The following is a 19288-nucleotide window of genomic DNA, read 5'->3' on the forward strand; positions in this document are numbered from 1 at the left end:
GCGCCAACAATCCCATGGCACTATATGAAAAAGGAAGAATGCTCTTCAGATGTCCAGGACAACATTCCTCCCCTAACCTAAAATGAGCTATATGTTGTGAAGGCATTTGACACAGAAGCAGTACAGTAAGAAAACTTTGTAATTTCTTCAAAATGCCCGTGGAATCTGTACTTGTTTTTGTCTGCGGAATCTGTAACTGTTTTTTAGAATGTTTGAAAAGGACTTTTTAAGAGCTTGCATCAATTATAATTTTCTTGGGTAATAATAAATACTGGCCTATGTGATCTGGCAACCCTTGACTTAGAAGCAGTACCAACAGGAAGGAAGTTGACACACAAAAGCCACGTGCCTGATTGCCTGATCTTTGTAGAACCCACTTGACTTCTGAATATCATAGAGTTTAAATCAGGTGGGTCCTATAATGGGTAAGCTATCAGAATTCCACCCAGATGGCGAAGACTGAAATCCACTTGAGTAACTTTCACTGCTACAATTATGAGTAGCACATATTGTACTTACAAAAATGTTTGTTATTGCTCTTAGAACATTAAATGATAATTAATGGCAAAATGGTACAGTGATAGGTAAAATAACTTCCTCCCCAAGAAGATGGATAGAAATCCAAATTGAAGAATACATATACCTAGAAATGAATAAACATCAAAGTGCTTTTTTGTTAAAAAAGGACACAAAGGAGAGCTGGAAGCAGAAGGTGATCACCACATAGAAGCAGGAGCTCTTTGAGGCATTTTGTGAGTGGGTTAAAAAGAACTAAAACCTGGAAGGCTGTGTGAGTAGCTTAGAGATGCTAATGAGCTGGGTGTTTTACCAGAAGTGGCCAAACCATGAACTGGATGTTATTCGTTCATTGCACTGTCGTGACCTAAAGGAAAGAGGGTTCGTAGAAGAGTAGCTTACTGATGATAATTGTACCTATGAAAGTCAGAGGTGAAAGCTGTTCTTCAATAGGATCCTGACGTACCCAGCATGAATGAAGAACAGCACATTGTGGAACTGTGTGGCGACGTAATGCCATATATGCTAAAGGGGAACGTTTGTGATTGTGTAAAGCATAGCTTTCTTGTATTGACTATTTAAAGTGAAGGTGGCCTTTTTATTTGAAGTATCATTTGCTTGTTAAATCATGGGTAATATATTTTGGCTTTCACTCGTGTTAAAATAAAAATTACAAAAAGTGAAAACTTGATGTTAAAATCCTTCATTTGAGGGTCATTCAGTAAATTTGGTCATTTTGATTTATGTTTTCCCCACAGGGATGGTAACCAAATCTAGTTATTTCTTAAATCGCTGTTCATGGGACCAGGCTACATGCAAACTGATTGGTGTGCTTGCCCACATAACAGAAGTAACAGCTTCTGAAGTAGTCCATTTATTGTGGAATGTTTTGGGACTTGCTAATGTCTTCCTTTGGGCTGCTGTCAGGCCCAGTTGCTGCTTGTAAGCTTTTAAGTTGCACATTGTGATCAAGCAATAAAATCCCTCAACGTAAAGAAATAACTTTACTGGCTTAATCACAACTGCGATTTTTTAAAAACTACATTTACGCGGCTTCTTCCAATTCCTGGAGATGGAAATAAATTCAGAAATAGATTTCAGTCAGTTAAAAACCGGTTCCAAATGTTGCTTTCACCAGAAGAAAACTTGAACAGTGAAGGTTAACATGATTAAGAAGGTCCCTGTGTTCTCATAATTCACACTTAATAAACGTTAAGGGTTTGATTCTTTTCCAATAATTCTGGACAGTCCTGTAGATTTTGGAGGTAAGATTTTGACAATGCATTATCAAGGTTGGATGGTATGGGAAAGTATTATTTTCTGCCGAGTAATTTTTTTTTCCTTGAATAAAACATATTGGTCTGAATTTTGTGGTCAAAAATCATGGTGAGACTATCAGCGATTATTAGTATTAAACAGTAAATCAGAGAGCAACTTCCAACAAGCGTGCAGGCTTGGGTAAATAGGAAAGTCAGGAAGTTAATGTCTGCATTGCCCTGCTCCTGCAGAAACTCACCAGCAATCTGTACATTGAATTACATGAAAGCACACGGAATTGGGTTACTTATGTGACAGATAAATGCTAATCTCATCAGAAACAGTTTGGGGCTTGTCCATTCAAATTTAGATACCTTTTTAATGGCATGATCAGTCTTAATTACTGTCAAACAACCCCCCTGGCATTAGGGGTGGAATTTTCTGTGCCCGCAGGCAGTGAGTGTGATAGGTGGCGTGCGCGGACAATATGGCGCGATCTGTTTCATAATGATGGGAAGGCAGGTCACGATCGCCCGCTCAGCCTGCCAACGGGGGGGTGGGGGACTGCGTTTCCCATCAACAGTCATCGGGGAGCTCATTGTAATACATCAGCATATCATTAAAAGGCCATCCCGCCAGGCCCTTGGACCCCTGCCGGATCGTCCGCCTGCGTCGGTGGGAAAGCATGTCGATGTGTCCCACAGCAGCACACAGGCGATGTGCACTTGGCGGCCTTCACTCTGGGCAAACTGGAGCTGAGTAAACAGCATCGTTCTGCAGAAGTCGTCAGGGTTGCCTGTTGCTTTGGAGGCTTCAGGAGCGCCGGGGTTGGGGGCGGGGGGGGGGGCGGTGGGGGCGGGGTGAAGTGTCGCCCTGCCTCGGAGACGACCCTTGTCGGGGGGCGAGAGGGGTCAACTGCTGCCCTGGCTTTGGGTCCCACGCACAAGAAATCGAGGTGAGGGGCAGCGTAGGGGAGGGAAGTGGCCACGCAGTAGGGACACCTGTATAAATTGAGACGGTTCAGGCGCAGCCGGTGATATGATTGGGGTCGGGCTCCTAGACTGTCCGCCCACTCAAGCAAAGCGGAGGCACCAAAGTGCCATCAAGTTCTCCAGACCTTACCCAACGCCCGTAACACTCCCACCCCCCCACCCGCCCCTGGCATAGACTGCAAGTCCGCGACCACAGGGCAGTTGGACTGCACACGTTGTACAATCTCCTCGCCAATGCTGGCCATGTAGCAGTCACTGCTGGAGCCGCTCACAGCCCCTTGCAATCTCAGCATTCCGGTTAGGAGCTGTCTCCCCCATGTCACAGGCTGACAGGGCAGCCATGCAGCGCACTCACCTCTGGCCATCCAAGGAGGTGGCCAGCACTCTCCAGAAAGCACTAAAGGGCCATCAAACAGGGCCACGAAAGGTGCTAAGTACACCCATGCTATCCACGTCTCTCTCCTTCTTTCATGCTGCAGGAGGACCACATCAGGATCGTGGATCCTGGTGACCTAGCTGTATGCCTGATGGCCGACAGAGACTGCGAGGAGAGAGCGAATGAGACTCCTGGCTGCGCAAAGGCAGGAGCAGCAACCTCAGGAAGAAGGGGCAGCTGGGGCTCCTGCACACACTACCCAGGAGCGACAGCGCGCCGTGGCTGGTCGGTGCCTAGCGACACTCAGGGTCTATAGACGCCGCCTGTCATTCTTGCAGATGACCGAGAACCAGTGTCGCTGACGACTATGCATGTCTAGGGACCTGGTGGCTCACATCTGCCAATTACTGCAGGACTTGGCGCCAAGGGGACATGGAGGGCATCCACTGCCAGTGGCTGTGAAAGTGACTGCGGTGCTCAATTTCTGTGCCAGTGGCTCCTTTCAGGGCTCCACAGGTGACCTCTGTGGAATTTCACAATTCGTCACCCACAAATGCATCCATGAGGTCACGGATGCCATCTTCTCCATGACACACAACTTTGTGCATTTCACCCAGGACTGGGACAGCCAGGATGCAAGGGCTATTGGCCTCGCCCTGATCTTGGGATTCTCACAGGTGCAGGGTGTGATTGACTGCACTCATATGGCGCTCAGGTCTCCATCGCAACACTCAGTGGACTTCATCAACCACAAAGGCTTCCACTCACTGAATGTGCAGCTGGTATGTGATCACCAGAAATGCATCCTGTAGGTATGTGCATGGTTTCCAGGGAGTATGCACGACGCCTACATCCTGAGTCACTTGCAGATCCCTGCAGTCTTCCAGGGTCCACAGAGGCTGTAGTGTTGGCTCCTCAGGGACAAGGGCTACCCACAGAGGCTGTGGCTGATGACACCCGTGCGGAGGCCTCAGACTGCAGCAGAGCGACGCTACAATGAGGCTTATGCAGCAGCTCACAACTTGGTGGAGCAGACCATCGAGATGCTGATGATGAGGTTCCGGTGCCTGGACCGGTCTGGTGGAGCCCTGCACTACAGTCCACAGAGGGTGTCACGCATCATCGTCGTCTGCTGCATCCTTTACAACCTGGCGCTGCAACAGGGAGAGCAGCTGGCTGAGGAGCAGATGGAGGAGCTGCACATCTCCTCTGATGAGGAGGACGCCAATGGGCTCCATTGGCTGTTTGGCAGATGTGCCTGCGAAAGCAAGGGGAGATAATTAGTGCAGGGCAGTGGCCTGTGAAAGAGGACACATCACTCAAGGCGTGGTTATCTGATGGATGTTACACAGCTGGACACTCACTTGGTAGAGCAGCGCCAACCTCACCGTCAGCACAGGACCGGTCCAGATCCTCGCCGGCCAGCTGGATGGCTCTGTTTTCAAAGTCCGTGAGGACCTTGATTTCGGGCATTCTGCCACCGGTCTGCAACTTCTCTCTTTTGTTGTGTGCCAGCTTGTCCTGCATGAATAGAGATGGAGAAAGTGTAAGCAGGACACCTGCGAGGCCAGATGATAAATGTACCTGGCCTGTGTGGGTGGTTAGTGGTCCCATGGATGGGATGAGGACAATGAAGGTGTGTGTGAGAGAGTGAATGGTGATGTCCCTTGGACTGGCAGTGAGTGAGGGCCCTGTGGACGTGTAATGGGTTTGTGAGTGTGTGAGTTGAGAGTGATGAGAAGAGTGACTTGCCCTTGTGGAATGGAGGAGATCATTCATCCTCTTGCAGCTCTGGGTGGCTGTCCTCTTCTGAAGGGTGTTGCCACTGACCACCTCTGCCACCGCCTCCCAAGCTGGATTGGTCACGTTGTTGCCAATCCTGCGGCCAGAGTGGGGGTACAGGGCATCCCAGTGGACCTCCACAGCATCCAGCAGTTGCTCGAGGGACCCGCCATTGAAGCTGGGGGCTGCGGTCTTTTTTCCTTTGCTGGCCATGTCTTCCATGCAGCAGTGGTGAGCTGGAAGCACTGAGCGCTGTGCTTGCAGCTGGATTTTAAACATGGCGCCTGGTGTGATGCAGTGGCAGAGTGAGGGTGGGTGGGTGAATGAGAGCCCACCAGCCATGAAAACAGTCTGTTTCCCTAGAGTGCATAAATAATGAGGTGGGTTTGGGATGATACGGTGTGAAAACATGCCAACATGGCCAGCGGGTAAAACGCTGTTTACCTGCCCGCTACTGCACTTAGTGCAAATCTGGGAAAATTCTGCTATTTGAATTTGAAAGAGTGGTGTTTCATTCCTGCAGATTTTAATTATTGTTAAAGGTTTTAAAAAAAATGATAAGACTTTTCTTCTGTCCCTTTTACCTTTCTTAACCCTGTCTATCTTTCCCTCTCTTTATTTTGCTTTCACATGAACTGGGCATTGAATCAAATATTCTAATTTATACTTCCTGCTGTTCTGCCAGCCTCCCCAAGGTGGGCTTGAAGGTGGGCAAGGTGAAAAATTGGGAAGGAGGGCATCAGGTTGGCAGGCTAATACACTGCCGCCTCCGGCAACCTTGTCAGAGGCAAGGTGAAACTTGCAAGGGAGGGGTAGCTAATTTGAATAATTAACTTCCCATATGTGGGCAGGCTGGGGACACTGTTGGGACCTTCCCAGCAGCGGATAGATCCCCTACTGAGACCAAAGTCTGGCGAGTGGCTGGAGGCAGTTTAGCAGCTCTGACTGCAGGGGTGCACAAGGCCTGTTTTATTTTCGCCACCCCTCACACCACACCGGAGCTGCAGGCATCAGCCAGCCACAGATGTGCCTGCAGACCATCCTATAGAAGGGTTTTCCTTGTATAGGGGCTGTCAGGCAGCTGTAGCCAGAGTTTCTTTCATAGAGGAGCAACCTTCTTCAGAGGGCAGCTCTCCTCCAATTGGAGATAGCCTCTCAGCGCCATCCTGAAATAGCAGTGCCCACCTCTTCCAATTAGGCTGATGTCCTTCCAAAGCTGCAGGACCCATTGATTGGACATGCAGCCTCAGGAATCTGCCCGTTGTCCTTAATTGGACGATGGTCATAGGGCTGGCCAATTAGGAGGCTGCCTTCCAAAAAGATCGTGACAGCGGGCACATTGCCAGCATGTCCTCAAAATGGCCTTGTCCCTCGATTATTTTTAACGACATAAGATTCTGCCCTGTGTGCCTCAGTAATAATTCCTCAATCTGATTCATTAGGGTTACACAGTTGCTTGGTCTGTTCACAGACCCTAGATTTCCTGTAGATGGCGCCAAGCTGTGCTGCTTTTCGAATCACAATTTCCAGTGCAAAAGCCCATAGAAAATCTAAGGGCAAGTGTAGATGTAATGAATGACAAACATTGTTCTTTTGGTACTGACTGCAAAATCCAGGCCATAAGGTTTCATATAAGTGAACTATGAGCCCTTATGTTTCTTGACTGGTGGAAGGTTACAACAATTGCATGGTAAATGGTTGATTTTCACATGCAAGTGCATTAAATCTGGATACAGTTGACTAATAGCCAACATAACTATTTTTACCTAAGCAGAATAGAATTAGAATGCAATCATTTTTTAGGAACAAGAAAATCCATTTAGTTCAAACAGCCTACCCCATTCCAGAAATCTATTTCACCTAAATGTCTTCTTGTCACATTCCTCAATCTCTTCCATCACCAGAAGTGCACTGAATTGTTTTTTTGAACCTAGTTATGCTGTTTGCTTTAGAATCCTTCCTTGATAACTAATTGCAGTAGCCTGTAACAATCTACAAGATGCACGGCAACTCGCCAAGGCCCATTCACCAAGATCTTCCAAACCCGTGACCTCTACTATCTAGAAGGATAAGGGCAGCAGATGAACACCACCACCTGCAAGTTCCCCTCCAAGTCACACCCAGTGCTGACTTGGAACCAAATCACCATTTCTTCATGGTCACTGCTTTCAAATCTTGGAACCCCCTCCCTAACAGCACTGTGGGTGTACCTACACCAGGTGGACTGCAGTGATTCAAGACCATCACCACCTTCTCAAGGGCAATTAGGGGTGGGGAATAAATGCTATCCTTGCCCACATCTCATGAATGATTAATTAAAAAAAACTTTCAATAAAAATTTTAAGCCTGATTTCCCTTTTGACTCCTGGCTTCCTGAATTGTGTCTCCTGGTTTTTGGGAGTAAATGATTCGCTTGGATTAATCTCCTTTCAGAATATTCAAAACTTTTGTTCGATCACTACAATGTCTTATCTTTACCAAAGGAACATTAAGCTTGATTTAGGTTTATAATCTTTTATTAAAACATTGGTTCCTGATACCAAGAATGGTCTTTACTTATCTCTGTATCAGCTCAAGAGGAACAGTGGGCTGAACATTCCGATATGTGCAGCGGCAAATCACTCAACGTGAGCCGCTGATGCACCTCGGGACTCTGAGGAAGTCCGGACAGGCGCACATGCCGGGTGCTAACATGGGAAGTTTAAAATTCCGATTGCTGATTTTACCCTGCCTGGATTGCTGCACCGTTGCCTATGACAGTGGGATGAGATGGTCAAAACCAGAGATATTTGGCCTGTTTGCCCTTTACTTACTCTGGTTTTTATGCTGACTTACTTGGTGCTTTTCCTACCAGGAGTAAAGCCTGCTCAGGCCTTCAGCTTGATGTAAATCTGGAGTGTCAAAGCACTGCAGCCCTACAGCAACCAACAATACTGATACAGCTTACCCCCCTCCAAATATAGCTCATGACCCTCCCGCCAAGTTCACCCCAGCCCACAGTCAACATCTTGGGATTTACCATTGACCAGAAACTGAACTGGACTAGCCATATAAATACTGTGGTTACAAGAGCAGGTCAGAGGCTAGGAATCCTGTGGTAACTCACCTCCTGACTCCTCAAAGCCTGTCCACCATCTACAAAGCCCAAGTTAGGAGTGTGATGGAATACTCTCCATTTGCCTGGATGAGTGCAGCTCCAACAACACTCAAGAAGCTTGACACCATCCAGCACAGTGTGGCCTGCTTGATTGGCACCACATCCATAAACATTCACTCCTTCCACCACCGATACATGATGGCAGCAGTGTGTACCATCCGCAAGAAGCACTGCAGGAACTCACCAAGGCTCCTTAGACAGCACCTTCCAAACCCACAACCATTACCATCCAGAAGGACAAGGTCAGCAGATAGATGGGAACATCACCACCTGGAAGTTACCCACCAAGCCACTGACCATCCTGACTTGGAAATATAGGCCATTCCTTCACTGGCACTGAGTGAAAATCCTGGAACTCACTCCCTAACAGCACTGTGGGTGTACCTACACCACGTAGACTGCAGCAGTTCGAGAAGGCACTTACCACCACCTTCTCAAGGGCAATTAGGAATGGGCAATAAATGCTGGCCCAGTCAGTGACGCCCACATCCCATGAATGAATTTAAAAAAAAACAATGTTCACCATTAACTCCTCTCTTTTTCGACAATGTTCACTACCCCCACCCCCCACCCCCCCAACCCTATCCTCCCAACTCACCTTCAGGAATCCCTGGCCCCTATCTGGCCGATATCAAGAGAATCAGCATTGTCGAGGGTGGGGGTGGGGCAGGAGGGTGAGCCAAGAGTGGGAGTGAGCATTGTCTGGGGGTGAGGGAGGTGGTGAGCATTGCCAGGTAGTGAGGGAGGTGGTGAGCATTGCCAGGTAGTGAGGGAGGTGGTGAGCATTGCCAGGTAGTGAGGGAGGTGGTGAGCATTGCCAGGTAGTGAGGGAGGTGGTGAGCATTGCCAGGTAGTGAGGGAGGTGGTGAACATTGCCAGGTAGTGAGGAAGGTGGTGAGCATTGCCAGGTAGTGAGGGAGGTGGTGAGCATTGCCAGGTAGTGAGGGAGGTGGTGAGAATTGCCAGGTAGTGAGGGAGGTGGTGAGCATTGCCAGGTAGTGAGGGAGGTGGTGAGCATTGCCAGGTAGTGAGGGAGGTGGTGAACATTGCCAGGTAGTGAGGAAGGTGGTGAGCATTGCCAGGTAGTGAGGGAGGTGGTGAACATTGCCAGGTAGTGAGGGAGGTGGTGAGCATTGCCAGGTAGTGAGGGAGGTGGTGAACATTGCCAGGTAGTGAGGAAGGTGGTGAGCATTGCCAGGTAGTGAGGGAGGTGGTGAGCATTGCCAGGTAGTGAGGGAGGTGGTGAGCATTGCCAGGTAGTGAGGGAGGTGGTGAGCATTGCCAGGTAGTGAGGGAGGTGGTGAGCATTGCCAGGTAGTGAGGGAGGTGGTGAACATTGCCAGGTAGTGAGGAAGGTGGTGAGCATTGCCAGGTAGTGAGGGAGGTGGTGAGCATTGCCAGGTAGTGAGGGAGGTGGTGAGCATTGCCAGGTAGTGAGGGAGGTGGTGAACATTGCCAGGTAGTGAGGAAGGTGGTGAGCATTGCCAGGTAGTGAGGGAGGGGGTGAACATTGCCAGGTAGTGAGGAAGGTGGTGAGCATTGCCAGGTAGTGAGGAAGGTGGTGAGCATTGCCAGGTAGTGAGGAAGGTGGTGAGCATTGCCAGGTAGTGAGGAAGGTGGTGAGCATTGCCAGGTAGTGAGGAAGGTGGTGAGCATTACCAGGTAGTGAGGAAGGTGGTGAGCATTGCCAGGTAGTGAGGAAGGTGGTGAGCATTGCCAGGTAGTGAGGGAGGTGGTGAGCATTGCCAGGTAGTGAGGGAGGGGGTGAACATTGCCAGGTGGTAAGGCTGTGCAGTTCCTGAGGTTAGTCGAGGCCTTAAGGTGCGTGTCTTCAGCTCATGATGAGAAAGGGGCCGGGATTCACTGGAATTACACCTGCCACTCAACGCTACCTCCCGACTCAGTTTGTCATTGGATTCAAACCGGAGCTGGGGCCAGAAGGTGCAAAGTGTAAGTGACCAGTTTAAATCGCAGTCAGTGGCGGGCGCACTCACTCCTCTGCTGACCAGAAAATCTGGACCAATATTCCACCCTTGATCAGGTGGTGGGAACTGCATGCAATACAGTTTAATCAACAGGCCATACCGCAAAAGTGCAAGCACTTTTCTGACTTCCATCACTCTGTAAGTTCAACTGATTCTTTTTTTAATTGAAAGTGCTGTTGATATATCTAAAATAACAAGAAAACGTGTTTCCTAACCAAGCAAACTTTCTGTTTTGGATACAGTGGGTAAGGAAAACATAATGGAGAAGGTTTTGTCTTATTGGAGCAGAACCTGAACATACCATATTGCCCAGGAGATGAATAAGACAGGGAGGATCAAATGTATGGTGAATAAGACAGGGAGGATCAAATGTATGGTGAATAAGACAGGGACGGTCACCTGTATGGTGAATAAGATAGGGACAGTCACCTTTATGGATTTAGACACATTTCAGGTCCTTTGAAATAAGGTGACATGTAAAAGAAATGAATTTTCCCAACCTTTGTCCAATACCTCTGTGGGATTGTCTTCTCTGTATCACCCCATGAGCATTTCAGTCCTAATGATCATTTTTATCTTAAATCTTTCCCTAACACTTGCTTATGGCCATGATTAAAGATTGGCTCCAACATAGCCTCTGACAATATGGGCTGTTTGATGAGTTGACTAAAGAAGTAATCATGCACCTCTTCAGAAAACATGGGAGTAAGTTTCCACTTTCACTGTTGATTGAAGATCAACCCTACGCACTACTCCTTGGATTCTTCCGTCCTTTTTTCCTATAGTCACTAATTTGGGAACTGAATTTCCACAATGAATGTTCTGACCTTTTGATAGGTGTTCTTGGTCTTTCTCTGCTTTCATTTTGTTCCCCGTGGAGATGTCAATGCATTTTATTCCTTGTACTTACAGTGAAAAAACCCCGTTCACCTTTACACCACCACATTTCCTATGACTGTTACTTTCCCCTTCCTTCTCTCACTATTGCTTTCTCCATTATGTTGAAGTGTTGCCTCATTAACTTCACCTTCCCCGTCCTCAGTAACATCCTCAGTGTTGCCATACGCCAGATCTGGCATTTTGATTTCCTGCATTACTCCACTGCTTTCTCACCTCATCTCTCCTACTCTTATCCAGCCATCGTCCCCAACGGCAGCCTCTTTCTAAGCTATCATTTCCCTAACTGACACCTCATAGTGACCTACTCTTTAATCTATCTCACCTGCTGTGTCCAACTTCAGTTGTTTTGTATTAATGAACTGTTTACACCTATTGACCTCCTGTGGATATCAGCCACATTTTCAAATACTTCCTGCTTTATGTTCCTGCCTGTTGAATTGTTTGGCTGAAAATAGCAGACAGAAGAAAATATACCCCGAAGGCCCTAATTAAAAAAAAACAGTGACAGTTCCAAACAAAAACAAAAATTGCTGGAAAAACTCAGCAGATCTGACAGCATCTGTGGAGAGGAAGACAGAGTTAACGTTTCGAGTCCGCATGACTATTCATCAGAACTAAGGAGAAATAGAAATGAGGTGAAATATAAGCTGTTTAAGGGGGGTGGGACAGGTGGAGCTGGATAGAAGGCCAGTGATTGCCGGAGGCAAAGGAGAGATTGTCAAAGATGTCATAAACAAAAGGTCAAAGGGGTGTTGACAGTGGCGATATTAGCTAAAGTTCCAACACAGTTCCAACTTCAGCTCCCTTTTGTTATCGGCCTGAACCTTCCAAGGAGTGGAAATCACCATTAGATTGCCAGTCTGTTCCTACTTTTCAGCACCACACTGGAGCTCTGCATTTCTGGCCAGGACTTCAGATCCTGGCTTCTCCAGAAATGAAGAGCGTGCCTAAAATAGATTGTTGAGGGAAGACGCGTCCGCTTAGTTGGAATGGGCTGGCCGACATGATGTTATGTCATGGGCTGTTGTCATCAAAGACTAGCCCTTGGGCACAGAGTGGCCAGCATTGACCAGATGACCTCATCTGAGTCGCAGAAGACATGATCGCAGCATTTTTGCCCTGCAGTGGTATCCCTTGCCTGAGAAAAAAATACATCAAAGGCTCTCAATAATGAGTTAAAAGCCGCAGAGGTTTTGTTGAGCCTCTGGGTATCTATGATCCAGATCATGTCTGGCCCCACAAGATAAAAGAAGGAACCAACCTGGATTGACAGTGTGTGGGTGAGGAGTCAAGAAGCTGCTCAGAAATTCAGAAAATTATGGCGCCATGTCTTTCAGCAGCGAGCTTTGTGTGGGTCTTCAAGGCTTGACAACAGCTGAGGTCGGGGCAGTGATTGCTTTTGCAGTGGCGCCATCATTACCCATCTTCGGTGAGGGTGTTGCAGTGATGCAGTGACTATTTGGCCGACCAGGCATCATTGTCGTCATAGCTTGTGCGTGTTCGTCATATGGCACGAAAAATCATCTCGATTCGTGCCGCCAACGCTGCCACCATGTTGTGGAATGTGCTAGGTCTAAACTCTAACAAGTAGGAACCGTAGAAATATATAGGTATCTACTTAAAAAGTAGTTTATTTACAGTGTGCACAGAGCAAGTTACAGAGAAGGCACATCTCCTCTCAGAGTTGCCCGTCTGCTGCCTAGAGTGCCTAGCACATGACTGCCCGATGTCAGTGCAACACCATCATGTACCTCATAAATTAGCATATCCATTCTTTTAACCCTTTATACTACAGAGGCCACCTCTCATTCTTCTGAATTGTAAGGGTATAGGCCTTGTCTACTCAACCTATCCTTATTCAGCAATACCTTGATCCTGGAGTAACTTAAAACAGTTAATAAATGCTGGCCAAGATCGTGGTGCCCATATGACAAGGCTGAATTCTAAAAAAATAAACTGCCATTCTTATTTTCTTCAAGTTGCATTCACAACTGCAGTTTTTTTGTAAAACATTACCAAAGAGGCAGCCATCTTTTGACCAAGAGATAAATTGTTTTAATGTTACTTGATCTTAGAATGTCTGACTACATAAAGGTTTTGCACAACATTAATAATCCAATTCTATTTTATCCAAGATTTTTACTGCTTGAACTATTTTATTTGCTTTTTCCATTCTCAGAGATTGCATAGAAAATATGTTTTCCATTAAATAATTTTATCCATAAAGAAGACAAAACAAAGCTCCTGGCTGTGCAGTTGGTTGAGAAAAATGGCACCAAAGCATCTATCCTTTTCCTTCCAGGGTACAAATGAACAAATCTCATGCTAAAGGGTATGTAAATGATTCCACAGCTCAAACATTTCTCAATTAATTATTGGTATTTAAGAGTGAAATAAATACTGGATTTTATCAGCTTTGTTGGCTTTTATCTAGTATCAAGATTGTAGTTTCCTGTTTCTGATAGATATGATCATGTGTCTGTTAATCTTGCTGAGCTACAAATCAATTAGCAGAGCGCAGTCCCTCACACATGGTGTCTTCATCACGAAAGGCACTTGGGACAAAGAAAATATTTGTTGTGCGACCTGGGTGTTTGTCAAAGGTACAGTATCTGAGATAGGATATATCTTTTAATTATTGTGGGCCAACTTGCTGGAGATGAATTCTCTAGAGTGGAGTGCTTCTGCTGATGAAAGTATTGAAGATATATTTTAATTACTTTTCTCAATCCATTATTAACAATCTAAATGGCTAGCTTAACTATGGTACCAGTGTGACAAGAATAATTTAAAAGCAATTAATTGCAGCCGAGCTTTGGACTCTTGGGTAATACTGACTAATGAAGTTATGTTGACCTTAATAATTATGCATTGCTTGGGTTGTGTCACTGAATCTTGTTGGATTTGGTCTCTTGAAAATTCATTTCTCGGAAATCTTTGGCACCAGCTATTTTTTTTTTTATTTTTAGATTCTGAATAGGTCAAGATTTTTTTTCTTGGCCAGGAAAAACAGCATATATATTGGTGGCGCTCTTCCATTTCATGACTTTCTCATCTATCAGAGTACTCCGGTCTCAGCATTCTTACTGCTGAAGTTCCCCACTGCTAATTTGTAATTCAGTTTGGTGAAACCTTCCGTGGAGGCAAAGTAATGACTCCTTTCAGATTCTTTCCAAACTGATTTCAAGTCTGGAAGTTTCATCTTGGGGAAAAAAAAAAAATCAATGAGCGGGTGCACATAGCCAGACCTTAAGAGCATTCCGACTAAAGCTACCATTCTGAAGGCTCTTAGCTCACTGCCGCTATGCTACGACCATGGGATTTCTGTCTCCTGGGGCTGTGACAGGGGAGCTCCATTAAATCATTTTGCTGCTGAATTGATGTCAGCTCCAATTTAATGTTTAGGGTATGACGTAGTCTGTTCACCTTAATGATAGCACGTTTATGGTGCATCTCGAAAACAATGGTCCTCTTAATTATTCACTTTAGGGCTATTTCTGCACAACTGTTGTGTGTTGAGAAGGATTTCAATGTGCAATGTTAGGATTTCAATCCAGTTCAAGTAGCAAAAATATTTAAAAGCATTACTAAAACTAAAATACCATATTAGCATTAATTAGTTTTCGACACCCATGTGCTCCCCTAATTTTAGTTTTCCATAATGTTTCCTTGCTAGTCTAAAAGATAAACAACTGGTGAAACAAGAACAAATGTTGCGAGAGATGCCAAAATGGTTGGGGGAAACGGAGGTCAGGGAGGGAGATTGAAGTCCAGGAGGGAGCTTTGAAGCCAGGTCAGGAGAAAAACTACAATCAAGGATGGGAAAGTGGGGGGAAGCAGCGGCCAATGTACTTTAAATGTGGGGTTTGAAAGAGTGCTCACACTCCTCCTGGCTCCATGCTAAGGTAAATATATTGCAGAAACTCATGGTCCCAAGGTATGATTTTCCTGAGCATTGCCGGTGCTGAACTGTGCTTTCGTACAGTGCTATACAGCTGGATTGATAGACTGTGTGGTCATCAGTCATACTCTCACCTCCACCTTTGCTGCCTTTATCTTCAATAAAACCATTACCCTTGTTCACCTTGGTCATTCCCCCGCTATAGCCCCTTAAGTCCACTAGACACAAACTTAAACATTTATGGCAAATAATTTTTATTTTGATTTAGCCGTTCCTCACCATATATGGCAAGGCCAAATAAAGCCACTATCAGCTCCTGGTTTCTTCTAGCAAAATCAAGAAAGCAAAAACAGCCCTGACTCCTCTTCACCACTATTAAACTCTTTTTTCCTGATCCCCCTATACTCACTTTCAACGACAAGTGAGAGGAGGTTATGGACTTTATTGTCACTAAGATTGAGACCATTTGTTCAGCTGTCTCTGCTACTTGTCTTCCATTTCCTAGCCCACTAGGCCAAACTTCCTCTAAGATCCCCTCTTGCCCTAGCTCTGAACACTTTATTTTTCTCTAATTTCTCTCCCATCTTCTTTCATACCCTCTCTGAGCTCGTCTCATTGATAAGGCCCAATACCCACTCCCACTAAACTGGTGACCGCCCAACTTTCCTTTTTGGACCCCGTGTTGGCTGCTTCTGTTAATGGTTTCCTCTCAGCAAGAATAATTTCCCTTTCCTTCAAATATGCCATCTTCACCCTTAATCTCTATCTCCTTGTAATCTATCATCCATTCTTCAATATTTATTTCCTCTCTAAAGACCTTGACCATATTGCCCCCTCCCAAATCTGTGCCTTTATTTTCCACAACTCCATGTTTGAAAATCTTTAACAAAAACAGAAAATGCTGGAAAAACTCAGGTCTGACAGCATCTGTGGAGAGAGAAAAACACAGATCTCTTCACAGATGCTGTCAGACCTGCTGAGTTTTTCCAGCATTTTCTGTTTTTGTTTCAGATTTCCAGCATCCGCAGTATTTTGCTTTTATATTTAAAAACCCTTAATTAGATTCCTGCCCCTGTTGCACCACTGAAATGGCCCTTAACACAAATTATATCTTCTATGATTGTAGCCATGATAAACTATTTCTCTTCATCCTTCTTAATCTGGCTTCAGCCTTTGCCATGAATGACCACACCATGCTCCATCAGCTGGATCGGATAGCCCTCAACTCCTTCAATTTTTATTTATCAAGTTGTAGCCAGACAATCACCCGCAATGGCAGCTCTTCCTATTCCTGCACTGTTACTTCTGGAGTCCCTTAAGGATCTTTCTTTGGCCCGTTCCATTTCTCATGTCAGATTTCACAAGTGCACTAATGACACCTAGCTCTACCTCACCACCATGTCTTTCAATCCAACTAGCTCCTCTGAATTGCCACACTGTTCGTCCAACATCCATTATTGGATGAGTAAAAATTTCCTCTGATAAAATACCGGGAAGACTGAAGCCAACAAGTTTGGTCCCTGCAACAAACTTTGTATCCAGCCACCGACTCCATCACTCTCCCCAGCCACTGTCTGAGACTGAATCAGACTGTTCAAAACCTTAGCATTTATTCCTATTTAACTATGAGCAGACTTTCTGGCTGTACATCTTCTCCAGCAAGATTATCTATTTCTACTTCTGTAATGTGGACCACCAAGCCCCTACCTCAGTTCACCTTCTGCTGAAATCCTGATACACACTTTCATTTCCTCTAGGTTTGAGTATTCTAATGCCTGGCTAACTTCCTTTCTTGCACCCTCTGTAATCATGAACTCATTCAAAAATCCATTACCTTTATCCTAACTCGCATGAATCCCCATCACCTCTGTGCTAGCTGATCACCATTGGCTCCTGGCCTGGAAAAGTCTCGATGTTAAAATCCTTGTTTACACCGTGGACGGCAGCGGTTCAAGAAGGTAGCTCACCACTACCTTCTCAAGGGCAATTAGGGATGGGCAATAAATGCTGGCCTAGCCAGCGACACCCACATCCCATGAACGAATATGAAAAAAAAATCCTCTATGGCCTCACCCCTCTCAATCTCTGTAACCTCCTCGAGTCCCACTACCTTCCCAGATCTCTACTCTCCTTCAATTCTTGTGCATCCCCAATTTTCTTCGATTCACCATTGGGCAGCCACGTCTTCAGCTACCAAAGCCCTCGGCTCTGAAATTCCCTCACTTACGCTGTCCACCTCTCTGCTTCTTTCTCCTCCTTTAAGATGCTTCTTAAAGCTCAACACTGTGACCATGGTTATGTAGAAATTGGGCACTGTTGAACTGCAAACTGAACTTTGGGAATGATCCCTGCCATGGGACAGGTAGGCGTTAAGGCCCATTGAAATTGGGCTTATGGGCTTTCGATTTATACTGGTGAACTGCAGATGCCAGTTTCCAACGCTGGGCAGTTTGCCACTGAAGTGGACATCAATAGAGTCTCGATATCGACCTTTGGGGCAGTGTTGGAGTGGGCTGAAAAAAATGGTCCTACAACTTACCTTGTTGATGGCCAGAGAAGCCCATGAAGGACACTAATGCTTTCCTGGCTCATCATTGACGAATATTTAAAAGAATTTCTTCAAAAGGGGTAAGTCCCTTGAATATGTAAATTAGGGACAGAACAGCTGTGTTAGACATCTGTACAGGGCACCTAAAATCTGGGCTCCAGGAATTTAGAAGTGGTGTAAATAGCTGCAGAGATTGGGTGCAGGCAGACCAACTGCTGGTATGCTTTGCACCCATAGAACCATAGAAAAGTTACAGCACAGAAAGAGGCCATTCAGCCCATCATGTCTGCACCAGCCAAAAACAAACAAAAAAAAATAGTTGCCCCATTTTAATCACACCTTCCAGCACCTGGTCCGCAGCCTTGCCAGTTACAGCACTTTAGATGCAGATCCAGGTGCCTTTTAAATGAGTTGAGGGTTTCTGCTTCCACCATCAAACCAGGCAGTGAATTCCAAACACCCACCAGCCTCTGAGTGAAGAAGTTTTTCCTCATGTCCCATCCAATCCTTCTACCAGTCACCTAAAATCTGTGCCCCCTGTTAACTGACCCCTCTGTTGGGAAACAGGGCATGCCTGTCTACTCTATCTAGGCACCTCATAATCTTGTACACCTCGATCAGGTCACCCCCTCAGCCTCCACAGTTCCACATACACCCAAACAGGGATGCAGTGTTTGCATTTATAATGCATGCTACGAACTGACTAATATAAATGTTGAAAAATTTAATATTTGAAATAGCTTCCAAAATTGAAGATAAATTCATGATTTTGTTTTTAGATCTCTCACGACTGTCAAAACTCCTCTAATGCAGGCTTTAAATAATATATTAGAATATCAAGAATACAAGAGTGCTGCGATACGTTTTCATCAGAGGAGGTTTGCAAAGCTCTGATTTAGAACTGGAGCTGACTGAAGATCATTGTTATTGCAAGCAGAAGTAGCCTAATCTCCGTTGTCACAAATAGATCAGCTTTAAGCTTTTGAACATTCATGTTTCAATGATTTGCAAATGTGGTTTTAAATTAGAGAGCTATCTCTGTTGAATTCACAGCAGGTCTGATTTCCTAGCTGCAATGGCAGTTGCGAAGACAGTTCAAGGTGATGTTTTGTTTGGTTTTAAATGGAACAATTTTTAAGCCAATAAACTTTCAACTCTTACATTTTGCTGGTGAGACCATGTTGGGGTTTCCAGAGTCGTATCTGCCCTGTTGACAACCATTTCTTAAATTTATGACATAAAGAACAATTTCACTCTTTCCAAATGAGGCAATCGTGCATTGGGAGGAACCAGGCCTCGTAGGGATTACTGAGATATGACTACAGAAAAATGAGGACTGCGAATTAAACAGCGCAAAGTATAACGTATTTAGAAAAGATAGAGAGGGAAAAGGGGTGGTGCTGTTGCAGTGCTTATTAGGGATCACATAAGCACGAATAAAGGATGCAGCTATCAGCAAGGCTAAACTAGTATCTATATAGATTGAGATAATAAATGATAAAGGATCAATCAGACTACAGACCACTGAATAGTGAAAGAGAGGCGGAGGAAGATATATGGAGACAAATTACGGAATTGAGTAAAAAAAGGTAATCATGGAGGATTTAAATTACCTTGATGTTCTTTGAACAGAAGAGATAGGAAAAGGGGCATAAGGGAATAGACTTCCTACAATGTATGCAGGACTCCTTTCTAATGCAGTATGTCTTAAGTCCAACAAGGGAAGATTTGCTATTAGATGTAGTAATGGGGAATAAACCAGAGCTGATAAGAGAAGTAAAAGTAAGGGATCATTGAGATAATAGTGACCATAATACGATATACTTTAAGATGATGATAGAGAAGAACATAAGTATGATAAAAAAAACAAGTTG

The sequence above is a fragment of the Cetorhinus maximus genome, chromosome 22 (assembly GCF_964194155.1).
Source record: "Cetorhinus maximus chromosome 22, sCetMax3.hap1.1, whole genome shotgun sequence".
In the NCBI taxonomy this organism is placed as follows: domain Eukaryota; kingdom Metazoa; phylum Chordata; class Chondrichthyes; order Lamniformes; family Cetorhinidae; genus Cetorhinus; species Cetorhinus maximus.